The sequence below is a fragment of the Phoca vitulina genome, unplaced genomic scaffold (genome assembly GCF_004348235.1).
Source record: "Phoca vitulina isolate PV1807 unplaced genomic scaffold, GSC_HSeal_1.0 scaffold21, whole genome shotgun sequence".
Taxonomy (NCBI): domain Eukaryota; kingdom Metazoa; phylum Chordata; class Mammalia; order Carnivora; family Phocidae; genus Phoca; species Phoca vitulina.
In genome coordinates, this window is record NW_022589724.1 from 18,098,468 (window position 1) to 18,119,887 (window position 21,420).

The 21,420-nt window shown below is 38.6% G+C and overlaps 1 long non-coding RNA gene across 3 annotated transcripts in view; it reads right to left on the reverse strand.

Annotated features, from left to right (window-relative positions):
- The window catches only part of LOC116641240, a 31,404-nt gene extending 12,472 nt beyond the window's left edge, over positions 1 to 18,932 (reverse strand). Inside the window, exon 1 of one of the 3 annotated variants that reach the window (XR_004301148.1) lies at positions 18,300 to 18,932. This is a non-coding gene — a long non-coding RNA (uncharacterized LOC116641240). Of the gene's footprint in view, positions 1 to 2,966; positions 3,038 to 8,864; positions 10,991 to 18,299 lie in introns of those variants that run through there. The other 2 variants (XR_004301147.1, XR_004301149.1) reach the window with 2 other exon arrangements.
- Between the last annotated feature and the right edge of the window lie 2,488 nt (positions 18,933 to 21,420).

A 21,420-nucleotide genomic window follows, 5' to 3' on the forward strand; every position in this document is an offset into this window, starting at 1 on the left:
TGCCTCTTGGAAGAAGGCTTGCTAGGGAGGACAATTAACTCATCAGCTACTATTAGTGGGGCCTAATGACTGCCAGGTTTTTCTGGGAAAGGGCAAACCTCTCTCTGCCCTTCCCAGAAAGGACTTCCTCCTGCCAGGAGGCTGTTTAATCAGAACCACAAACAGTCGTCAATAAGAGGAAGGGAGTTTTATTAAGCAATGTCTCTCCTGGAGGGAACCCTCTGATTGCAGAGGAAGAATCCTGAGCAAAGCCTGCCTGCATCGCCCTGGGGTGCAGAGGCTGACTTGCCCCCACAGTGTGGGAACTAGCTGCTCTCTCTGTGCTCGCCATGATGACCTCTCTGTGATGCGAATATTGATCCTGGCACCCATCCTCATAGTGGTTCTAAATTCAGCCCACATTACATGACGATGCCTATGTACGTTTCTTTAGAATTGAGCCCCTATTTATTCTAGACACCGCATTAAACATGCCCCCTCCCCTTGCACTACTCTCTCTGTGGCTACTTCAGTAAACTTCTGATTTCCCTTCTACAATTCTTACCTCTTTCAATCCATTCATCATAAGAAAGTAGCCAGAGAGATTGTTTTAAAGACAACACTCTGTCAGGTCACGATAACCAACTCTCTTAGAAATTCTCCATGGTTTCCCACTGCATTTACAACAAATTCTCCACTTCTCACCATGACCTACGATGCCCTGCTTGACCTGGAACCTGGCCACACTGCCGCCCTCCTTCATGATACTATCCCCCATGCTCGTTTTGCTTCTATTTCTAGAAAATAGAAAATGTCTTCCTTTCTCGGTGCCTTTGTATGTCTTCTTCACTTTATTTCAAGTATTATTTTCCCCTCCTCACTTGACTAAATTCTACCCATTCTTCAAATCCCGGCTTCAGTATCTCTCACTCTTCATATATGTCTTTTCTGATCTTCACAGAGGTTGTAGTAGTCAGCTGGGGCTGCTGTAACAAACCATCACAGACCAGGTGCCTTCAGCAATAGAAATTTATTTTTTCACAGTTTTGGAGTACAGAAGTTCAAGATCAAGGTGGTGGCAAGGGCTGGTTTCTCCTGAGGCTTCTCTCCTTAGCTTGTCTTCTCGTCTTCACATAGCCCCTTTTCTGTGTGATATTTCTTTTTTTTTTTTTTTTAAGATTTTATTTATTTATTTAATATAGAGAGACACAGCGAGAGCGGGAACACAAGCAGGGGGAGTGGGAGAGGGAGAAGCAGGCTTCCCGCAGAGCAGAGAGCCTGATGCGGGGCTCGATCCCAGGACCCTGGTATCATGACCCGAGCTGAAGGCAGACGCTTAACGACTGAGGCACCCAGGCGCCCCTCTGTGTGATATTTCTTATAAGGACACTGCTTTCACTGGATTGGACCTCCCCCTTACCACCTCTTTTCACTTTACCTCTTTCAAGGCTCTGTCTCCAAATATGGTCATGCGTGGCCTTGGGGCCTTCAACCTACAAATTTTGCGGGACCCAACTGTGTGTATAACAGAGGTCTTTCCCTATCTACATTCCCCATGATAGTGTCTGTTATAGTACTCAGGTCTTCCCTTTCATTTCATAATTTTATTTTTTCTTATTTAAAAAAAAATCATTATTTTAAAGCATATATTTAGTTGCCTATTTATTATAAATTCCACTAGATGGGAAAACTTGACTACCTTTTTTTTTTTTTTATCACTCTATCTCCAGCACCTAGAACTAGGCACACAACAAGCACTCAGATATTGATTGAATGGAAGAATAATGTGACTGTTAAATTTCAAGAAAATAAAAGAAGAAAATAAAACAAAATATCAAGGAAAAAAACTTAATTATAATTTCACAACATTATAAAATTTGGACCTAAAAGAGTGGAAGAATTTGTTTCCAAGCCATTAGAAGAGGGTTTTAATCAATAAATCATTATTTTATGAGCATCTGCTCTAGTTTTTCCAATTATTACCCCTCCCCCCAAATTTTAGCTTCTCCGTATATTTCCTGATAAATGGTATGGTAAGTCGAATTGTGCCCCCTCCCCCAATAAAAGATATATCCAACCAGAATCAGTGAGTGTGAACTTACTTGGACACAAGGCCTTTGCAAATGTGATTAAGTTAAGGATCTTGGGATGACATTATGCTAGGCTACAATCCAATGGCAAGTGTCCTAATAAGAGAAGACGGAGGCTGACTTGAGACGTGGAGAAAACAAGCAGTGGAGAGAAAGCCACATGAGGACGGAGGCAGAGATTAGAGTGAAGGTATCTATAAAGCAAGGAATGCCAAGGTTTGCTAGTAGCCACCAAAAGCTAGGAAAGAGACATGGAATGGGTTCTCCCCCAGAGCTTCTAGAGAAACCAACCCTGCTGACATCTTGATTTCAGACTTCTGGCCTCTGGAACTGTGAGGGTATACATTTCTGCTATTTCAGGCCACTGAGTTTTTGGTAATTTGTTACGGCAGCCTTAGGCAACTAATACAAATGTTTCATAATCAGATGAGTGTGGGAAAGGCCTGTATAATCTCAGAGAGTCACCATCAATCTAGATCAAGATGTTGGTAGACTGGTAAATCTTACAGTGGTTTTTTAGTGTTTTGGTGGTAACCAGTATTTTTAAAGTCTGAAAATAACTGTAATTTAGAAAAGTGCACATGTCCAACACATTCATAATTTTATATACAATTTCAAGGTTGGGAATCTATCAAGCCCAGCAAGAACCTAGATTAGGAATGCTCATCTAGGGGTACCTGGGTGGCTCAATCGGTTAAGCATCTGCCTTCAGCTCAGGTCATGATCTCAGGGTCCTAAGTTCAAGCCCCGCATCGGGCTCCCCATTCAGTGGGAGCCTGCTTTTCCCTCTCCCTTTGCCCCTCCCCCTGCTCGTGTGCTCACTCCCTCTCTGTCTCAAATAAATAAATAAAATCTAAAAATAAAAGAATGCTTATCTAAAACCAATCTCATTCTCACCTTCAGTGATGCATGGTCTGAGTCCAGAAAGTTGAGAGGAGTTTAGATAAACAGAAAAGAGGACTGGAGACCTGGCATTGGGCAAGAGTAACAGAAATACTGAGTTATGTAAAGAGCGAATATTTGGAAGCTCTTGAGTCATGTACTAAAATGCTGTGTACTTTGTCTTTTAATTACTAGGGACCCATCAAAACCTTTATCTAGAGGAACCACAACAGGTACCTAGTATGTGTCTGAATGAACACTAACAATTACATTTTAGGGAGCTCAGTTTGGCACTGTGAACAGTATATGTTATCTTTCACAACAAAATTGTAATGCATGAACAATGTGATCTAAGCCGGGACATATACCTCACTGGTATTCCCGCAGCAAAGACACCCAGGGGAGTGTATTGGGGGTATATGGAATATTATGAATTGCAGTCTTTCTGTGCAATTCCAAATATGCCATTATATATTTTCCAATTGTTTCTTCCACAGCAGTTAGTTTCTCCCACATATGCTACCACATGTAACAACCACCTAATGAACGGGCCTCTATGGAAAACATCATTAGATGTTAAAAAAAATGAAGGGGGGTAATGAGTTGGAATTGTTTGGGAAAAAGGACCAGTCTCTCTCCGACTAGTGGTCAGTTCTCCAGGGTTTCTTTCTCCTCTTTACCAGTTTAAAGTGTGACAGCTAAGAACCTCTGATAGATAGAAAAAGAGAGAGAGAGAGAGAGTGCATTTGGCCCTGGAAAGCAGGTATCATGGAACATTCCAGCAGACTCTGTAGTGTGAAGGGGATAATGATCAGAAAAGGCATGAATTTGGGGGAGATAGAATCCAGGCTCTAAAGTTATTTCCTGTATAATCTTGGCCAAGGGCTTTAATATATCTGGGCCTCACTTTCTTGATCTTTAAAATGGAAAGAATACCCACCTTGCAGTGCTGCTTTGAGAGTTAAATGATACAATACATACAATTCTTTTGGCATAGATTGTGCAGAAAATATTGTCTTTTTCATCTATGTAGAGGTTGGGGATACGAAGGAAAATTAGAAAAAGACACGCTAAATGCAAGTTTCTCAACGTTTGGTCTGTCCTTTATGGAGTCTGCCCTTATATGGAGTCACATATTCCTGTGCTCAGGGGACTTCTCGTCTTTTTAGTACCCACAGAGCTTCACCAATCACACATACACCAAACTGGAAGCAAACAGAACAGAATTCAAAGCCCTAAAGTCACGAGTTTGTGATAAAAGTTTAAGCAAGTCATTTGCTATATCCAAGCTTTGGTTTCCTTATCTAAGGAAGGGATAGCATAGCTACCCTAGAGCATTCTTTGAGCTAAAATGTTTTAATCATATTTAAGCTCATCATGAGTCATCCCTCCTCTTCTTAGTTCTTAGAATTAAAAGTATATAGTAGTTCATAACAACTTTTTTTTAAAAATATATTTTCAGTTCTCTTTGCTCACATGTGGATTATCTTCCTAGATACTAGAGTAGTGATTGATTCCATTTTTGAACACCTACTGTGTGTTCAATGGAGCATGTGATTTAATTCTAATAGTGACTTGATAGAGGAGGTAAAATTATTATCCTTAAATTTCAAATAAGGCAACTGAGGCTTGATGACCAGAAATGGCTTTCTGAAGGTTTTGTAGATAACAAATCAGAGCTGGAATTAGAGCCTAGAACCTTTTTTGTCTGATTTAGGATGCCTGCACTCTTTAGGTCTCTTTGACCCATGAGAGTGCACAGTATGCCTCATCTGTATACCCTTAAATAGGTAGATCATGTCACCCCACAGGAGAGGGGGAAGGCACAGACATCAGTAAATAGCCAGATCCTATGATTTATCACTGTACAGTGGTGGAAATGGTTTTAAGAGTAGCTATCAAAAGACTTAGGTTTGAGTTCTGTCTCTGACCTTGAATAAGTGACTCACCTACCCTGAGTCTCTGTCAAATGAGGATAGTACCACCACACAAAGCTGTAGTATCCTTATCTGTAAAATAAGGATAATGACGGGGTCTACCTTACAGGCTTGTCCTGAAGATCATATGAGATTATTGATAAAAAATGGTGGTGGTGTCCCTGGAGAGTGGAGAATATGCAAAAGATGAGTCCCAGCTATTCTTACTTGTGATTGTGAATCATAGTCTAAAACTTCCAAACCAGTAGAGTCTTGGGGTTTATGTCTTTTGATGTGTTTCAGGGCACTGGCAGCATTTGTGTTGTCTAAAGATTTTCAACAGGGAAAGGAGGACCATCAATCTAAGCCTGAAGAAACTGAGCTTAGAGCAAGAGGCCCAAATGCTGTCATCATCAGAGATGGAGCTAACTCAGTAACATGCTGCCAGAGCAGAGGAAGTCCAGCCATGTGGGGGAGTGTGTATCGCTCAGTGGTGTTGATCATGGAGGACTGTATGGTGCATGAAACAATCGCATGGAATCAGAATACATTGGCTCAGATTTTGTTTCTGGTGCTAACCAGTTGCCTGACCTTGGGCAAGTCACTTCACCTCTTTGAGCCTTGGTCTTCTCATCAGTAAAATATAGGCATTTGTATTAATTTCTTAGAACTTTTGTAAGGCTAAATGAGTAGATAATTAATGCAGAGCATGGCATACATTTGTAATTAAAGAGTACTTATAGGGAGTAGGTTTTCATTCTTTCATTTGTATTTAAGCAACTTGTGACCCATTTTGAAAAGTCAGACAGTGGGCTCGTAGAAAAACAGAATTTTCAATTTGAGCAGCACTTTCAAGATAATGTTATCGAAGATTCCTTCATAGCTTTCATTTATTCCTGTTTGTTCATTCAATTATTTCTTCAACAAACACAAAATTCTTGTTCTGTAAAAAGTGTGGGGGAAGGGGAAACCAGAGAAGAGAGCATTTACAATCTCCTTTTCCACCTGTTTTTCATTCTTTCCCAAGAGAATAGAAATCCTTCAGATTGCAAGAGACATATAGGGCCATATTTATAGCCTGACAGAATTACTGTGTATTAAATTGTTACGTTTTTTTTCAGGCTTGTATCTTCTGCCCTACCAAATCTGTACTATCGGTATAATCAAAAAGGACAGAGAAGGCCTTGGCAAGGTTCAGACAGGCAGGTTGTGCCTACTTTTAGCAAGACCACGTGAGTGGACTGACCATAGCATAGGGTTCCATACCAGGAAGCTAGTCCTATCAATGTAAGATTTCACCAAGATCCAGCAATTGACTTACAGTGAGGTGGAACCCTGTGAGCTTCAACCTGGTTCTACAGAAGCCCCCTGTTGGGTTAAATATGGCATGAACGCTTGCTCTAAAAAAAAAAAATATACTATCTTATTTGATTTTTGTTTTTCTGTGTATAACTCTCTTGGAACCAAAACTAATTGGTAACAAAGAGTCAAGTATTTCTGTATCCTCTAATCCAGTGATTCTCAATTGGGGGAAGGGTGGCATTTGACATGTTATGACATTTTGGTTATCACAACTGAAGGGGGAGGGGTGCTACAGGCATCTAGTAGAGACCGGGGATCTTGCTAAACTGTGTATGGTGCATAGGACAGGCCCCCCAAATAGAGAATCATATAGCTCAAAATGACAATAATGCTATTAACTAACATTGAAATCTTACTAACAGGTACTATGGGCCCTACTTAGCAGGTATTTATAGTTTAGACCAGTCTAGATTCTCAGAGTGTGGTCTCCAAAACAACAGCCTTGGCATCCACAGGAAACTCATTAGAAGTGCAAATTCTCAGTCCCCATACCAGACCTGCTGAATCAGAAACTAGGAGATAGCCCAGAAATCCGTGTTTTAAGAAACCTTCCATGTAAATCTGATGCTTACTTAAAGGTAAGAACCGCTGATTTAGGCTCTGTAAGAGATGTGGAAACACACACACATAATTGCTTCAAAACTGGGTGAGATAAGCACCCAGTAAGAAATGTAGAGAAACAGGAGTCATTGATGTTTTAACGAGAGGGTGGCTTTTGAGCAGAGTTTTGGAAATGGATAATGTGTTACCTAGTTGTAATGAGATGATGAAAAAAATAGCATAAACAGAGACAAGAGCTGGTAGACTACAGGTGATTCTTAAGGAATGGTAAGTCTAAGGAATGCATATATCAAGAGGAGTAGTGACAGTGCAATAGGAAACACTGGGGTCAGACAGGTTATGCATTTAAGTAGTTTTGAGTAACTAACTTAACTGATCCAAGTTAGTTTTAGGACTACCAATTTAACAGTAAAAATAGTACTCTTATAAAAGTCAAGAAAGTGATAATAGTGGTCAACAGAAATGGTGTGCAATAGGAAGTAAATATGAAGGTAAAACTTTTATGGAATATAATATAATATAATATAATAATAATATAATAATATAATAATGTCCAATATTTCTTTTCAAATTTTTGAATCAACCACTATACCAGGATTTCCATAATTGGGGAAAGAGACAATTTTACTCAAGAATTCAAGACACACATGCACATGATCACATGGACACACTCATACAACTATAGGAGAAAACAGAACCAACTTTCACAGACCAAAGAGCGCCAAAGGGGGATCTCAAGCATCAGTGCTCTTAAGGAGTCAGAACTCAGTCTCAAAGCAATAGTATGTAGCCATAAATCCAAGAATCAGGAAGAAGAAAGCAAGGATAAGCAGACCAATGTAAATGAGAATCTAGCAACCGGCCCTGTGGATTAGATGCCTGCATCAATGTGCAGGATAGGTGCTTGACCTAATCCCACTACTTCCCATTTAAAATCCATAATCTACTACTGAGAGATCAATCATTGGTTCAAATTTCTCCTATGGCATAGAGAAGAGAATTCCATTTTTATGAGAGTTGAATCGTAAGAATTATTTTTACATCCAACTAAAATCTCCTAGCTAAGTTGTCTGAGTGTATTCTATATCTGCCATCTGGATCTATATGGAACAAGCTTCTTTTCCTATGTACCAGCCTTTGATTATTTAAGGTTGTCTTTCAAGTTCCCTTGATTTTTCTACACCAACAGAATATCTAACTTCTTTAAATATTCCTCATATTTCAAAATATTTTATAGTCCTTATCACTTGGGTTGCTTTCCTTTGGATGTGCTTCAATTCAATTAGGTGACTCTAAAATCAGGCTCCCAGAACTGAACCCAATATCCCAGATAAAATCTTGCCAGTATGGAAAGTGCTGCAATTATAGGCCCTATTATCCTGATACTATATTTCTATTAATGAGCCCAGGCCAGATATTTGGATAGTGACCAGGGTGATCTTTATTACTCAAACCAGGGTAGCATTTCCTCAAAGGCAATTGAAAATCTTCAGAAATGTTGGAGACCTTTCCTGAGGCTGCACAATTATATTTTTTAAATGCTTTCAATTTCTCATGACAAGTCTGGAGTATCTAAAGATGGCAAAGTGAAGGAGATAAATAGATTATTGATCAGACAGGCATGTAATTCCTTAGCGAATTGGATTTAGTTTCTTCATTGAGATCAGGTCAATGCCATAAATCTCATAGAAAATCAATGCAACAGAGAATGCTATGAGCTGGGCTTCAAGACATTTCTCTGGCTGCTTCAGGACAGGGAGGTTGGCACCTGCTCCAAAAATAGAGAAGGTAAAGGACTAGGAAATGTTTATATGAGGGGTTCAAATACTGGATATGTGAGTGTAGTGCCTGAATGGAGTCAAGAGATTTGAGAACTCTTGACTTGGCCACTGTTCTATATGTGACCTTGAGCAAACGACTCCCCTTTGATCATCCTGTATGTTACAGTGACAAAGTTAGACCGTACAAACAGTTCTCTATACCTTTTCTCCTCATCTTTGTGGGGAAGAGCCAGGCAACTACTAGAAAAATTCCAAAATGTGGTCACTCAACACAATGAAAATTTTGTTCTCACTCGCACAAATATTCACATGTAGTTTCTGCATCAGGTAGCTCAACTCCAAGCAGGTCCTCAACCACTCAGGTGTCCCAGCTTTTCACATCTTGCAATTCTGCTGTTGCATAGAACCTTGTCATATATTGCTTCCAACCTGCCTTCACTAGCAGATACCTACAGAAGGTAAGATAAAAATAGGGCATGAGAGGGTGGGTAGGAACAATTGTGAAGCCCTTTGAAAATGTATCCTGGCTTTTGCAGTGAGCCCATCTATCTCCATATTCATAAAGAATCAGAAAACATTAGAAAGATGATATTGGCATATAAACAATTTCAATTGTCTTGCCTGAAACTCCAACCCAGTCTCCAATGAAACCTATTCAAAAGCCCGATAAAATTGGACCACCAGAAGGAAAGTCGAAATTTAGAGAGAAAAATGGTAGTGAGGGTGTTTGAACAGATGCACTGCAGATAATTGCATTTTAAAATTGTCTTTTTGGTAATTCCTTGTTGAGATGCTCCATTTGTTTTGCCATATTTATCCACTTTATTTATTTTGCATGGGGAAAAAAATGCATAACTGTTTAAGGACTTTGGGAAAAGTTATAATTCTGAGCCTGACGTAGTCACAAAAGGCATTGCGAAAGGACACAAAGTAAATTGAACTTGAGACTATGAGAAAGTGAGAAGAAAATAGAGGATCAAGGTAGAGAAGGACGGAGATGGGTTGAGTAACATCCAACTTGGTGACTACATAACTTCTCAAGATATCATGAACTGTATTGTTTAGGATCTATACTATTTACAACAACATGACTCACTTTTAAAAGCATACACCAGCATTCCAGTGGATTAACACAATACGAGTTTATTTCTTACATAATTATCATAAACTTGTTGTAAAGCAACACACATTTGTTATCTTATAGTTCTGGAAGTCAGAGTTCTAAAATGAGTCAACAGGGCTGCATTCCTTCTGGGGTCTCTAGGGGAGAATGTGTTTCCTTGACTTTGCTAGTTTCTAGATGCTGTCTGTGTTCCTTGGCTCATGAACCTCCATCACTCAATCCAGGCTGTTTCTTTTGTCATATCTTCTTATACTCCAACCTTCCTCCCTTCTATAAGGACCCTTGTGATTATAGTGGACTCACTAAGATAATCCAGGATCATCTTTCCATCTCAGGACCCTCAATCTAATCACATCTGTGAAGTCCCTTTGCCATGGAAGATAACATATTTGCAGGCTCCAGGGATTAGGATATCCATGTCTTTGAGGAAAGAGGAAAGAAGGGCCATTATTGATCCTACCACAGGGGTTATGGCTAAAGAAGGATTTGCCCGCCTCAGTAGAAGGTTTCTCAGGCAGCCCTGGGTATCAACATCCAGCAAATGGAGAAGAAGTGAACTGACGGCACATGGAAGGATTCTATGCCACTGAACTGACAGAAAACACACAATGTGCACACTAACTCTTATGTCATGCTTTTCTTTCCGGGTATCCAGAATCCTCCAAGCAACATGCTTTGCACACAGACTTAGGAAAGAGACAGATGGTGGTGTTGCCTAAGAAAAGAGCACGGAGAGGGGAGGGTGAGAATGCAGAATGGAGGAGAAGAGCTGTAGGCAATATGAGTCATAACAAGGGGAAAATGTGCTTGGTCTTAAGATTTTATTCCCCCCATATTTTCAGGGGTGGCTTAGATTACCTTCCAGTGGCACCAGCAGGCTTTCACTGCTTGTGGCCTCCCCAAAATAGATCCTGAGTACCCTGGAGCCCATCTGCAGTGAGAATTCGTTAGTGACACATGACAGCTATTCCTTGAAATGTGCTCAGTGATTCACACAGCTCACAGCGGCTGTGCAGTGGGGATTATTGGCCTGAAAATGACTTTCTTCCCTCCCTTCAACCCCCATCATCAGCTTGAAAAATTACCTTGGGACACATTTTTTATATTCTCTTCTCTGGAAGCATTATTTCAGTTGTACCTCTGATGCCCAAAGCCTTGTACCTCCCTGGAGAGGAGCTGTGGCTCCTGGAACTGGCTGAACATACCACAGAGATCCGGGAAACCCCAAAGTCTGCTGAGCATGTAGTCTTCCAAGACCATCTAGTATATATGTGCTTTATCATCTCTATATGACTGACTTGTTTTTCCCTCCCAGGAGTGCTTTATTATACTTTCTACCACCATTTAAACAGATTTGATGTCCATAATTTGCTTATTTGGAAATAAATACAGATAGATCAGGTATGTCTAATTCCCCTTCAATGAATGGATGATTTAAATTCTTTCCTTCCCCATCCCTTCAACCAGTGTTTCCAAACTGCTTTGATAAGAAGAACCACCAAGATGTGCTTCTCACTGACTAGATGACCAGGTCTCTCTTACAAAAATTATGACTCACTAGGTCAAAGTCAGGAGTTTTTTCTAACTAACAATACTTAAGTTTATTCTAATATTCAGTCAACTTTTGCAAGCAATACAAACACATTCTAAAATGCAGGATGGGGTGCCTGGGTGGCTCCATCAGTTAAGCATCTGCCTTTGGCTCAGGTCATGATCCCAGGGTCCTGGGATCAAGTTCCACATTGGGCTCTCTGCTCAGTGGGGAGTCTGCTTCTCCCTCTCTCTCTACCTCTCCCTGCTGCTCCCCCTGCTTGTGTTCTCTCTCTCTCTCTGTCAAATAAATAAAGTCTTAAAAAAATAAAATGCAGGATGGATTTTTGTGCCAAGCATCTGGATTTAAATCCAAGGTCTAAAATTTACCAGTTAGATGAGATGGGCCAATTGCTTCAGATTTATATAGCTTCGTTGATATATATGTAACTCTACCCAAGTCCAGTTCTTCGGTTATACCTCTTCTTTACTGGAGAAAGCATTTGCACAAAAGACAATGGCAATATATGGTACTTTGTACTGAATTTTATTCTACTGGGGGTGCTTTAAATTTTTAAAAGGAAAAAAAAGATTCATGTTGTCTGAAGCAGTCAGGAGTTTGCATGACAGAGTAGAGGAACATAAAAATTGATCTAGGGAAAGACATAAACTCTGAGTAGGCAGAACCTTTCAAGTTAGGTCAGAAAGGCATTCCTCCAGCTAAACTTTAAAGTATTCTTAGATCTTCCAGCCATTGTTGATCTTCAGTCTGTGGCCATGCTCCCCTGGGAGTGGCTGTGTGGGCTGCTGGAGCACAGTGGGAGGTTGAGTATGGACAGTGTTCTTTTGAATTGAAATGCAGGTGTTATTTAATCATATTTCAGTCCTCATCCTCTGAATTCCCTCTATTTGTTTCCAATCTCCACCATCCCCAAGAATCACCTTTCAAACTCCTAGTCTGGCCACCAACAATTTTATCCCCCAGTTCATACACATCCCCATCACTGATCATCACTGGCACTTTCTAAAACACCTACTCTGTTGCAATTTTATGCTTTTGGATAATAGCTATAATAGCAAAAAATTATATGGTATCAAGTATGTTCTGGACATTTTTCATATATTAACCCATTCAGTCTTCACAACAAATACTATTATTAACTCCATTTTATAAATAAGAAAACTAAGGCACAGAAAGTTATGGAGCCAAGAATCCTTACACTTTACAACAGTAATCCTAAGGACATTTAATTAATGTGACGATGGGTAATGCCCCCCCCACCCCGGGATTGCAAAGATACATACATTTTAAAAGAAGAATTGATTGATATAAAGTAGGGATAAAAGTAAGGTTAACCTAAATAATCAGATAATGATTTCTTAACCATGCCTTTTGGAGAGGAGGATCTTCCTGTTTAAACAATGGCTTGGGAATTGCCATGCCTTTTGGAGAGGAGGATCTTCCTGTTTAAACAATGGCTTGGGAATTTCCGATCCTATTTGGCAAAGGGATCTAACCACCATATACCTCTAGAATTATCCTTACACATGAGCCCAGAGCTGCCTTACAGATCATCTAGCTTCCCCTCCATTTACAGATCAGGCAACTGCCTCCTACACAGAGAATGTGGCTTGCTAGGATCACATAGCTGAAAGCATGCAGGGCTCCTGACACCCAATCCACCCCACACCCAGGTGATAATGAGTCACTACCATTTCAGTTATTTTCCATCCACAAAGCTCTGGGCAAAAAAAGGATTAGAATTTGCTGAAAGTGCAGAAGCTTTCATCCCACATATACAGTCCTCATTTCCCTAAAGCTTTTCTTCCATGAGCAAAGACATAGCAAGGAAGACATTGCAAAGGCAGAGATCTGAGACATGTGTCTGGTAAACAAACAAGAAAATACAGGTCAAAAAGTGATTACTGGTGAAAAATTAAAACTTGCTTTTCTTTTCTTTCTTGATTCCCCTGTACATTGCCTTCCTACAAACAGCAAAAGTTCTAAAAGCTCAGCAAGGCACTGCTATCAGAGCTAAGACATTAGTTTTTGAAAAAAACATTGCCTTACTGTAAGACCAGATGATGAAATACAACATAAAAGGAAAATTGCCATATATATATATGTATATATATATATATATATATATACATATATATATATTTCACGTTCACATGTCTTTCTATTTGGAACAAAAAATTGGAAACAAGGACAATTGTAGCAGAAAGGTTGAATTGAACAAAAGTTCTGGGACCAATCACAGGGCACATTTGAGATTGCATTTCCAGCCAAGACTTGAGACCATTAAACCAACTATACAATATTTCATTAATTTTATCTTAGACCTCAATTGGGAGAACAATGTAGATAGATAGAGGTATGGTTTTGGAGGCTTAAAAGGACCTCAATACTATTTTAATTTTTAAGAAATCTTATTTACCTTTTTTCATTTCTTACTCTCAGCTGTGCTCATTGACTCTATTAGGTTTCATACTAGAGTCTCAGTAGAATAATAGTTAATATGGCATGGGTCTTGTTCAGAATTCTACTTCCAGTATCCATCATGATTCTTGACACATGAGATTTGATTAACAAATGTTATATGGGATTGATTAATATTAAATTGAATTAATTTATGTTAAATTGAGAAATGACTCTTAAATCTGTATTCTCTATCTTCATCATCATTAACTTTGATAGAACTCATGATTATCTCTTAACTTCCTTTATCACTTCCAAAAATGAAATCCTCCCAGTGCATTGTTTAAATCAACTAAATCTCACCCCCCCCACCCCCAAAAAAATTCCTCCCACTGGCTACTACTGCTTACAGGTTAATGTCTAAGTGACCTAGTATGACCATTAAGGACCTTTAAAGTCTTTGTTTCATCTCCATTTATTGACTCATTGATCATTACTCCTCCCCCTCAGTTTTTATTTATTTATTTATTTATTTATTATTTATTTATTTATTTATTTATTTATTTATTTATTTATTTGAAAGAGAGAATGAGATAGAGAGAGCATGAGAGAGGGGAGGGTCAGAGGGAGAAGCAGACTCCCTGCTGAGCAGGGAGCCCTATGCAATGCGGGACTCGATCCCGGGACTCCAGGATCATGACCTGAGCTGAAGGCAGTCACTTAACCAACTGAGCCACCCAGGCGCCCCCCCCTCAGTTTTTATTTAATGTTATAGCCACATTCAATTACTATTTCCCCCTCAACATGCTATTTTTTTTCATGCCGATACATGCTACCTATGCCGTGTACTTTCCTACATGTGCTACATATTATTATACATGTCTTGTGTTTGATACTTCCTCCCTGGAATATTTTCCAAATCTACAACTTTTAAATCCCCATTCCTTCTTTAAGATCTAGTTCAAACATTACTTTAAATCTTGAATATTTTCCATCTTTCCCAAAGGAAACTAATTTCTGTCTGTTCTGTGGTTTCATAGCACTTTCCACTAACTCTTGTTGTAGCATTTTTATATTTCATTTTTATTTTTTTAAAGAAAGCACTCAATCTGTCCTGCCGGACTTTGAATTTCAGGAGAGAATCATGTATCTTAATCATCTTTACCCCCCCACACACTCAATATTTATCACAGGTTGTGATACATAGGTATTTAAATATTCTCCTAATTCCTAAAAGGTATATTTAAAGCCAGTGGTTACAAACTCAGAATCTTCTAGGAACCACATAAGCAACATAAATCATTACCTAGGCTGACTGGAGATTTTGACAGACAAGCAGGTGCACACCCTCCCCTCCCCAAAGGGCACAGGTATATTCTTATCCACATGATTGTTTTCACATGGGAAAGTGGGCCCAGTATTGCCAGTCTTCAAGAAAACCCAACAATTCAGGTTTTTACTTGAAACATCTCAACTTTTAGAGCAGTACACAGGCCTCAGTGGTCAGGATTCAGCTAGTGGACAACCAATTTGCAGTCCATGCTCTAATTTATACAAAATTGATTTTTGTCTGCCATGTTATTCATGTAGTCAAGGAATGGAACTTTTGAAATATGCTTCAGATGCTTTAATTATTGGAATCCTCTCTTATGGCTATCTGTATTCTATTTTGTAGCAGTACACATCCTGGTGCTATGTACATGAGAAATTTTGTTTTCAATATCCTTTTTTTGAGTTCCTTTCCCCTTCCACACCCTCTCATGTCATTTCTCAGCTTATTCTTACCACTCCCTCAGCCCCCTGAAGGAAACTTGCCTTTATTTATCCTTCTTTTCAGTAAAACAGGAATAATAAGATAATTGCATAAGGCTGTCATAAGGCATAAACAAAGACGCAAAATATCCCAAAGTGTAATGGTTTATATTATTATTTCAGTAGGTATTAATTCCCTTTTTTCTTGCCTCCCTCGTTTTTCATTTCTCTCTCCCATTCCAAATAAATATTATCTTCCTGGGCCTCACTCCATCAAGACTCTGAAAGGGGTAAAACACAGTGTAATTATTCAATTACCAATAAAACAATTTTAGAATGTAGGTTGCAATTGTGCATTTGAACCTAGTAAAGACTATCCATGCCTTGACTTGTTACTGATATGTCAGGCATGTGATAACCTTGTGTAGAGGAGATTGTCGGCATCAAGGCAATGGTTAAATGAACGTTGTTATTACCTCGTAGTTCATTTCTTCACCAATGTTCATCCCTTCCCTCATCCAACTTCAAGTACACATTTGATTGAATTATTTCATTCATTTATTCATATGCTAATGAATCATTCTCTTCTCTATCTCTCAATAAAATGAAAAAGCAACCTACAGAATTGGAGAAAACATTAGCAAACCATACATGTGATAAATGATTAATATGCAAACTAAGGAACTTGCATAACTCAATAGCAATAATAATGATAATGATAATAACCTGATTTAAAAATCTGCAAAGGACCTGAAGAGGCATTTTTCCAAAGAAGATATTCAAATGGCCAGTGGGAATATGAAAAGGTGCTCAGCATCACTCACCATCAGGGAAATGCAAATCAAAACCACAATGAGATATCACCTCACACCTATTAGAATGGGCTATTACCGAAAAGACAGAGATAAGTGCTGGTGAAGATATGGAGGAAAGGGAACCCTTGTATAATGGGTTCAATGTTGGTAGGAAGATAAATTGGTACAACCACTGTGAAAAACAGTATGGAGGTTCCTCAAAAAATTATAAAAACAAAACCCAAAAAACTACCATATGATCCAGCAATTCCACTTCTGGGTATATACCTGAAGGAAATGAAATCACTATCTTGAAGACATATCTGTGACCCCATGTTCATCATTGCATTATTTACCATAGTCAAGACATGGAAAAACCTAAGTGTCCATTGATGGATAAAGAGATAAAATGTGTGTGCATGCATTCAGCCATAAAAACAAAGAAAATCTTGCAATTTGCAACAGCATGGATGGATCTCGAGTCCTTAAGTCAGATACAGAAACATAAATACTGTGTGATCTTACTTATATTTGGAAGCTAAAACAAATAAACTCATGGAAACAGCAGATTGGTGGTTGCCAGGGGTGGGAGGATTTGGGGACATGTTGTTCAAAGGGTACAAACTTCCCCTTAGAAGATGAATAAATTCTGGGGATATAATGTACAACCTGGTGACCATAGTTAACAACACTGTATTGTATATTGGAAAGTTACCAAGACCTTAAAAGTTCTCGCCACACACACATACACACAAAATTGTAAGTATTTGAGGGTGACATATGTGCTAACTTACCTTATTGTGGTAATCATTTTGCAATTATATACACATATCAAATCATTACATTATACAACTAAACTTTCACAATGCTATGTGTCAATTAAATCTCAATAAAGCTAGAAAAGAAAAAAATAAAGTCAACTAACTCTCATAGGAAAAAATTATACTTATGTTAAAACAGAAGTGGTTGAAGTGGAATTCTCCTTTCTCTTGATCAAACTTTCTTGAATACATTTTGATAATAATTAAGACAGGTAATTGCATTTCCAGCAATGAATGACAACACAAGGATGAAAAGCTGTATACGGCAATCAAAGAGTAAAAAATCTGATAAAAAAAAAACTGTTTCTAGGGCACTGTGAAGAGAAATACAGAAAATCAGACCTATAAACACAAATTCACTAATATTTACTTCAGCTGCAAGAATCAAGATGCACGTGTTAATTGGATGTTCATACAAAATGAGATGTACCCACACATTTGCTGGGTTAACATGGGAGCACACTCTGGAAAAACAAAACAAAACAGGGGCTACGCCATCTTTATTGAACCACCTTTGTCAAATTCAAAAAAAAAATGTAGTGCCTGATGATTAGCTTATGTGCTGTTTTTGTTAGTCATGTGAGACATGATCCACAAATGTGGCAAATAATTTCACATTAACTGCTTCATCCATCCATCCATCCATTCATTCATTCATTCAGTCAAGTGTAGCAATGGTCAGGCAAAAAGGAGAAGCGAGGTTATTCCAAGAGGTAAAATATGACAAGATTCAGAGAAAGAATCATTCACAGTATGTTTTAAACTTGTCACAAAGACCACATTGCCAAGATCTTGGTACCACTCTGAGAGTCGACTTACTTCTCCTCCCCATCGTCTTTCTTTCTCTTACCTGTTTGGAAGGGAGAAACTTTTCCACAAGCTCTTAAGATGATGCTCTAGATACATGTGTATTCCAACCCCCACCACACGGAAAGTCTTCAGAATCACAAACACTTTGCAGCAGGGAAGGCTGTCACAGAGGAAGCAAGTGGCTAAAGCCCTGTCCTGTTCCCTGAGAGTGCTATTATAAAATGTATTAGGATCTGAATATCTTATCTATCCTCTATTTACATATATCATAGAATGTTATGAGGCCTTAAACAAGCCACACGCTGTGGCAAGGTCTTAGTTTCTAAAATTTGCAAAATGCATTTTAGAACATGTGGTGTGGGAGTATGACTTTGGAGCTTTATGTCATGAACCCATGTACATGCAAATAAATACTTACTTTCTTATTCTGTAGAAGAAGCTGAAAAAAAACAAAAAAACTTAAAAAACCATCATACCCTGCCATGATGTCTTCCTTTCCTCTTCTCTTCCAGAACATGCTTCTAAACTTGTTTAGTTCTTCTGCTTCCTAAGGATTGCTCTCAGAATAAGTAAATACACCTATGACTCAAAGAGACAGACTAGCTACCAGGCTCTTGGGGAATTGCGATAGAAATGCACACTCAGGACAGGAGGCATTTGAATTTTAAAACCTCCCTTCCTTCCACCCCCTTCCTTCTGTGCTCTCAGCTGCCTGGGTGAGGGCCACAGAGGGATTCAGCTCCAGACTTGAGTTTGTCTCTGTCCTGACAACTTGACAGTTTAATAATTTAAACTCTTTCCATTCTCCCAAAGCACATGAACCAGCATTATTATGATTTTCTTTATTTTCTTTACTCTGCCTTTAAACCGTTACTACTATAAGCTTTGATATCATATCAGTGTCTAATGATATTGGGAGTTTTTTGGTGTTTTTTGTTTTTTTTTCAATTCTTGGCATCATCGTTCTTTAGAATAATGAGGAGTGAACAGGACCATGTGCTTTTCTCATGTAATGAATCCATATTAACTAAAAGGAATGCTAGTCAATTTGGAGGGAGGTAAGGATGCATTCTAATCCATGGGGTCCGGGAACATCCTCTGAAACCTTGGAGAAATGACTAAACTGGTTCATATTTGCTGAGTCCCAAGTGATTAAAGACTGATATGCTCTCTGAGAAAGCCCAAACAGAAGACATAATCTCATATAACATATAAAAAACTAAAGAACAAGGGAAAATGCGTTCTTAAATGGGCTACAAAAGCTTAAATCATGTGAGTAAAAATCTTATTTTACTCAAATTACTTAAGTAAAACTTAAGGATCTACTTTTTACGGCTGATACCTACAAAGACATCTCTGGGATAATTATCCATTTCTATTTCACACTGACAGGTACAGACCCAGCCCAACGATCAATAGGTATCAGTAGATATCAATGATCTGTTTGCTCACATTATTATACAAGTAAAGGAAAATTAGGCTTTAGGGCAACTCTCTGGTTTCAATGAGGCTGTGAGGGAAGCCAAACCAAGAATGTGGCCTGGTGTGGGGCTAAGCTAGGCTTTTTTAGAAAGGTGAAAAGCAATGACATATGTATCATGTGATGGCTGACAGGAGCCCATAAGCATGAACAGCTTAGTAAGGCAGAATGGGTAGTAAAGGAAAGGCTTTCTCTCTACACCACTGTATTTTTTCTTATTTGTAAGTATTATCTGCCCTAGATTCCAAGTCAAAAACCTTGCAGATTTTTCCCACTCCTTCATCTGCCCATATCCAATCAACCACTAAATTCAGTTCCATCATCTTCATTCAGCCTATATGCCCCATATCTCATCTCTTCTCCACTATCATGTCTACACTGAAGGCCATTAACTCATGCCCTCCCCTTATTATGAAGAGACTCCTTTGTGATTTTTCACTATCACTTTTGGATGAAAAGAAAAGTTAGCTTGGGAAAATTTACTTAAGAGATCAATCTGTACAGGAATACCTGGGTGGCTCAGTTGGTGAAGCGTCTGCCTTCAACTCAGGTCATGATCCCAGGGTCCTGGGATTGAGTCCCATATCAGGCTCCTTGCTTATCAGGGAGCCAGCTTCTCCCTCTGCCTGCTGCTCTTCCTGCTTGTGCTCCTTCTCTCTCTGTGACAAATAAATAAATATAATCTTTAAAAAAAGTCAATCTGTACAGTGTAAGATATAGTTTCCTAAATGTTCCTCAATGTCCTCACTTATTTTCAGATAAGTTCATGTTCACGTATCTGAAGACTTCCTGATTGCATGCGTGAAGTAGCCAGTAATTTAGAAGATCCAGAACATTTTTTTAATGTGTACAGATCAATAAGAAGGGACAAAGCACTTAGGAGGTAGTCCTTGCCTAGTTCTGGAAAGAGCATATTCATTGGAATTTCAGCTCTATCACAAACTTAAGTCCTTAGCATTCCACATAGCCGTGTATAACATAAGGACATTACTACTTATGTTCAAGGATTACATGAAATAAAGACATGGCATATTTTCCTATATTGGATGTTCCATAAATATGGGGAGGTGCAAAATATATTGTTTATAAATCTGATTAATTTTTTGAGGGATAATGAGGACTCCTGAGGGAAAAGCAGGATGACATCCATTCTGCTGATACATTTTCTTTAGACTCCTAGCCATATTCCACCAACAGATAAATCAACCTAAATTCTTGCATAACTAACGTCACTTTTGAACTTTAATTTTTAGAGTACATACCTTAAGGTAATCCTGGAATTCCAGATTCTAACATGAATGGCTGCAGTCTTGGAACAATATCTTTAAGAAAGTGCTTCTCCCTTCCAGTTGGTTCTTCCTCTACAAACTCCATCCATCTTCATATTCGCCCTTCTGATTCCTTCATTCCACTTCTCCCCATATTACTGGGAAATACGAGTATGCTGTCTTGTTTATTCCTTATTTCAGTTCCCCTCTAGTTGATTATACTTACAGTTCCCAAACTCACCTATCAGTTTTTCAATGATTTTTATAAAATCATAGATCTTGAAAAGGGCTTCAGAGATTTTTTTTTTTTCTTTTAGCTCCGTTTTACAGTTGCAGAAACAGAAGCCCAAAAAGACAAAGTAATTTTCCCAAAAATATGTTGCTATTTAGGAGCAGTAGTGGACTTAAAACTTAGATGTTCTAAATTTAACTCTGCAAATGCTCTTTTCTTCACATGATGCTGCTTCCAAGTACTTCAGATTATTTGTTACATTATTGTGTCATCCTTTACCTATTCTTAATCCCTCTGTAGATTCTATTTGATTTTGTTCACTCACAATATATGAAATATATTAATCTTGTTGTAACGTCTGACCTAGTTACCTTGGACCTCATATGGTCATTATCTACCTATGCTAAATGACCACAAGTCTCCTTAAAAATATTGGCTGATGTCTGAAGCTACTGGGCCTGTTATTACAGTGCATTCCGTCAAAGACGTTAGTCTGATACTGACATAAATACAAAGAAATTGGTGTATCTTTTCTCAACTCTAGAAATATCTTCAATGCAACCTACATTATTGTGACAGTCCCTGCAGGTTTGGAGACCACAAGATTGATGACATGA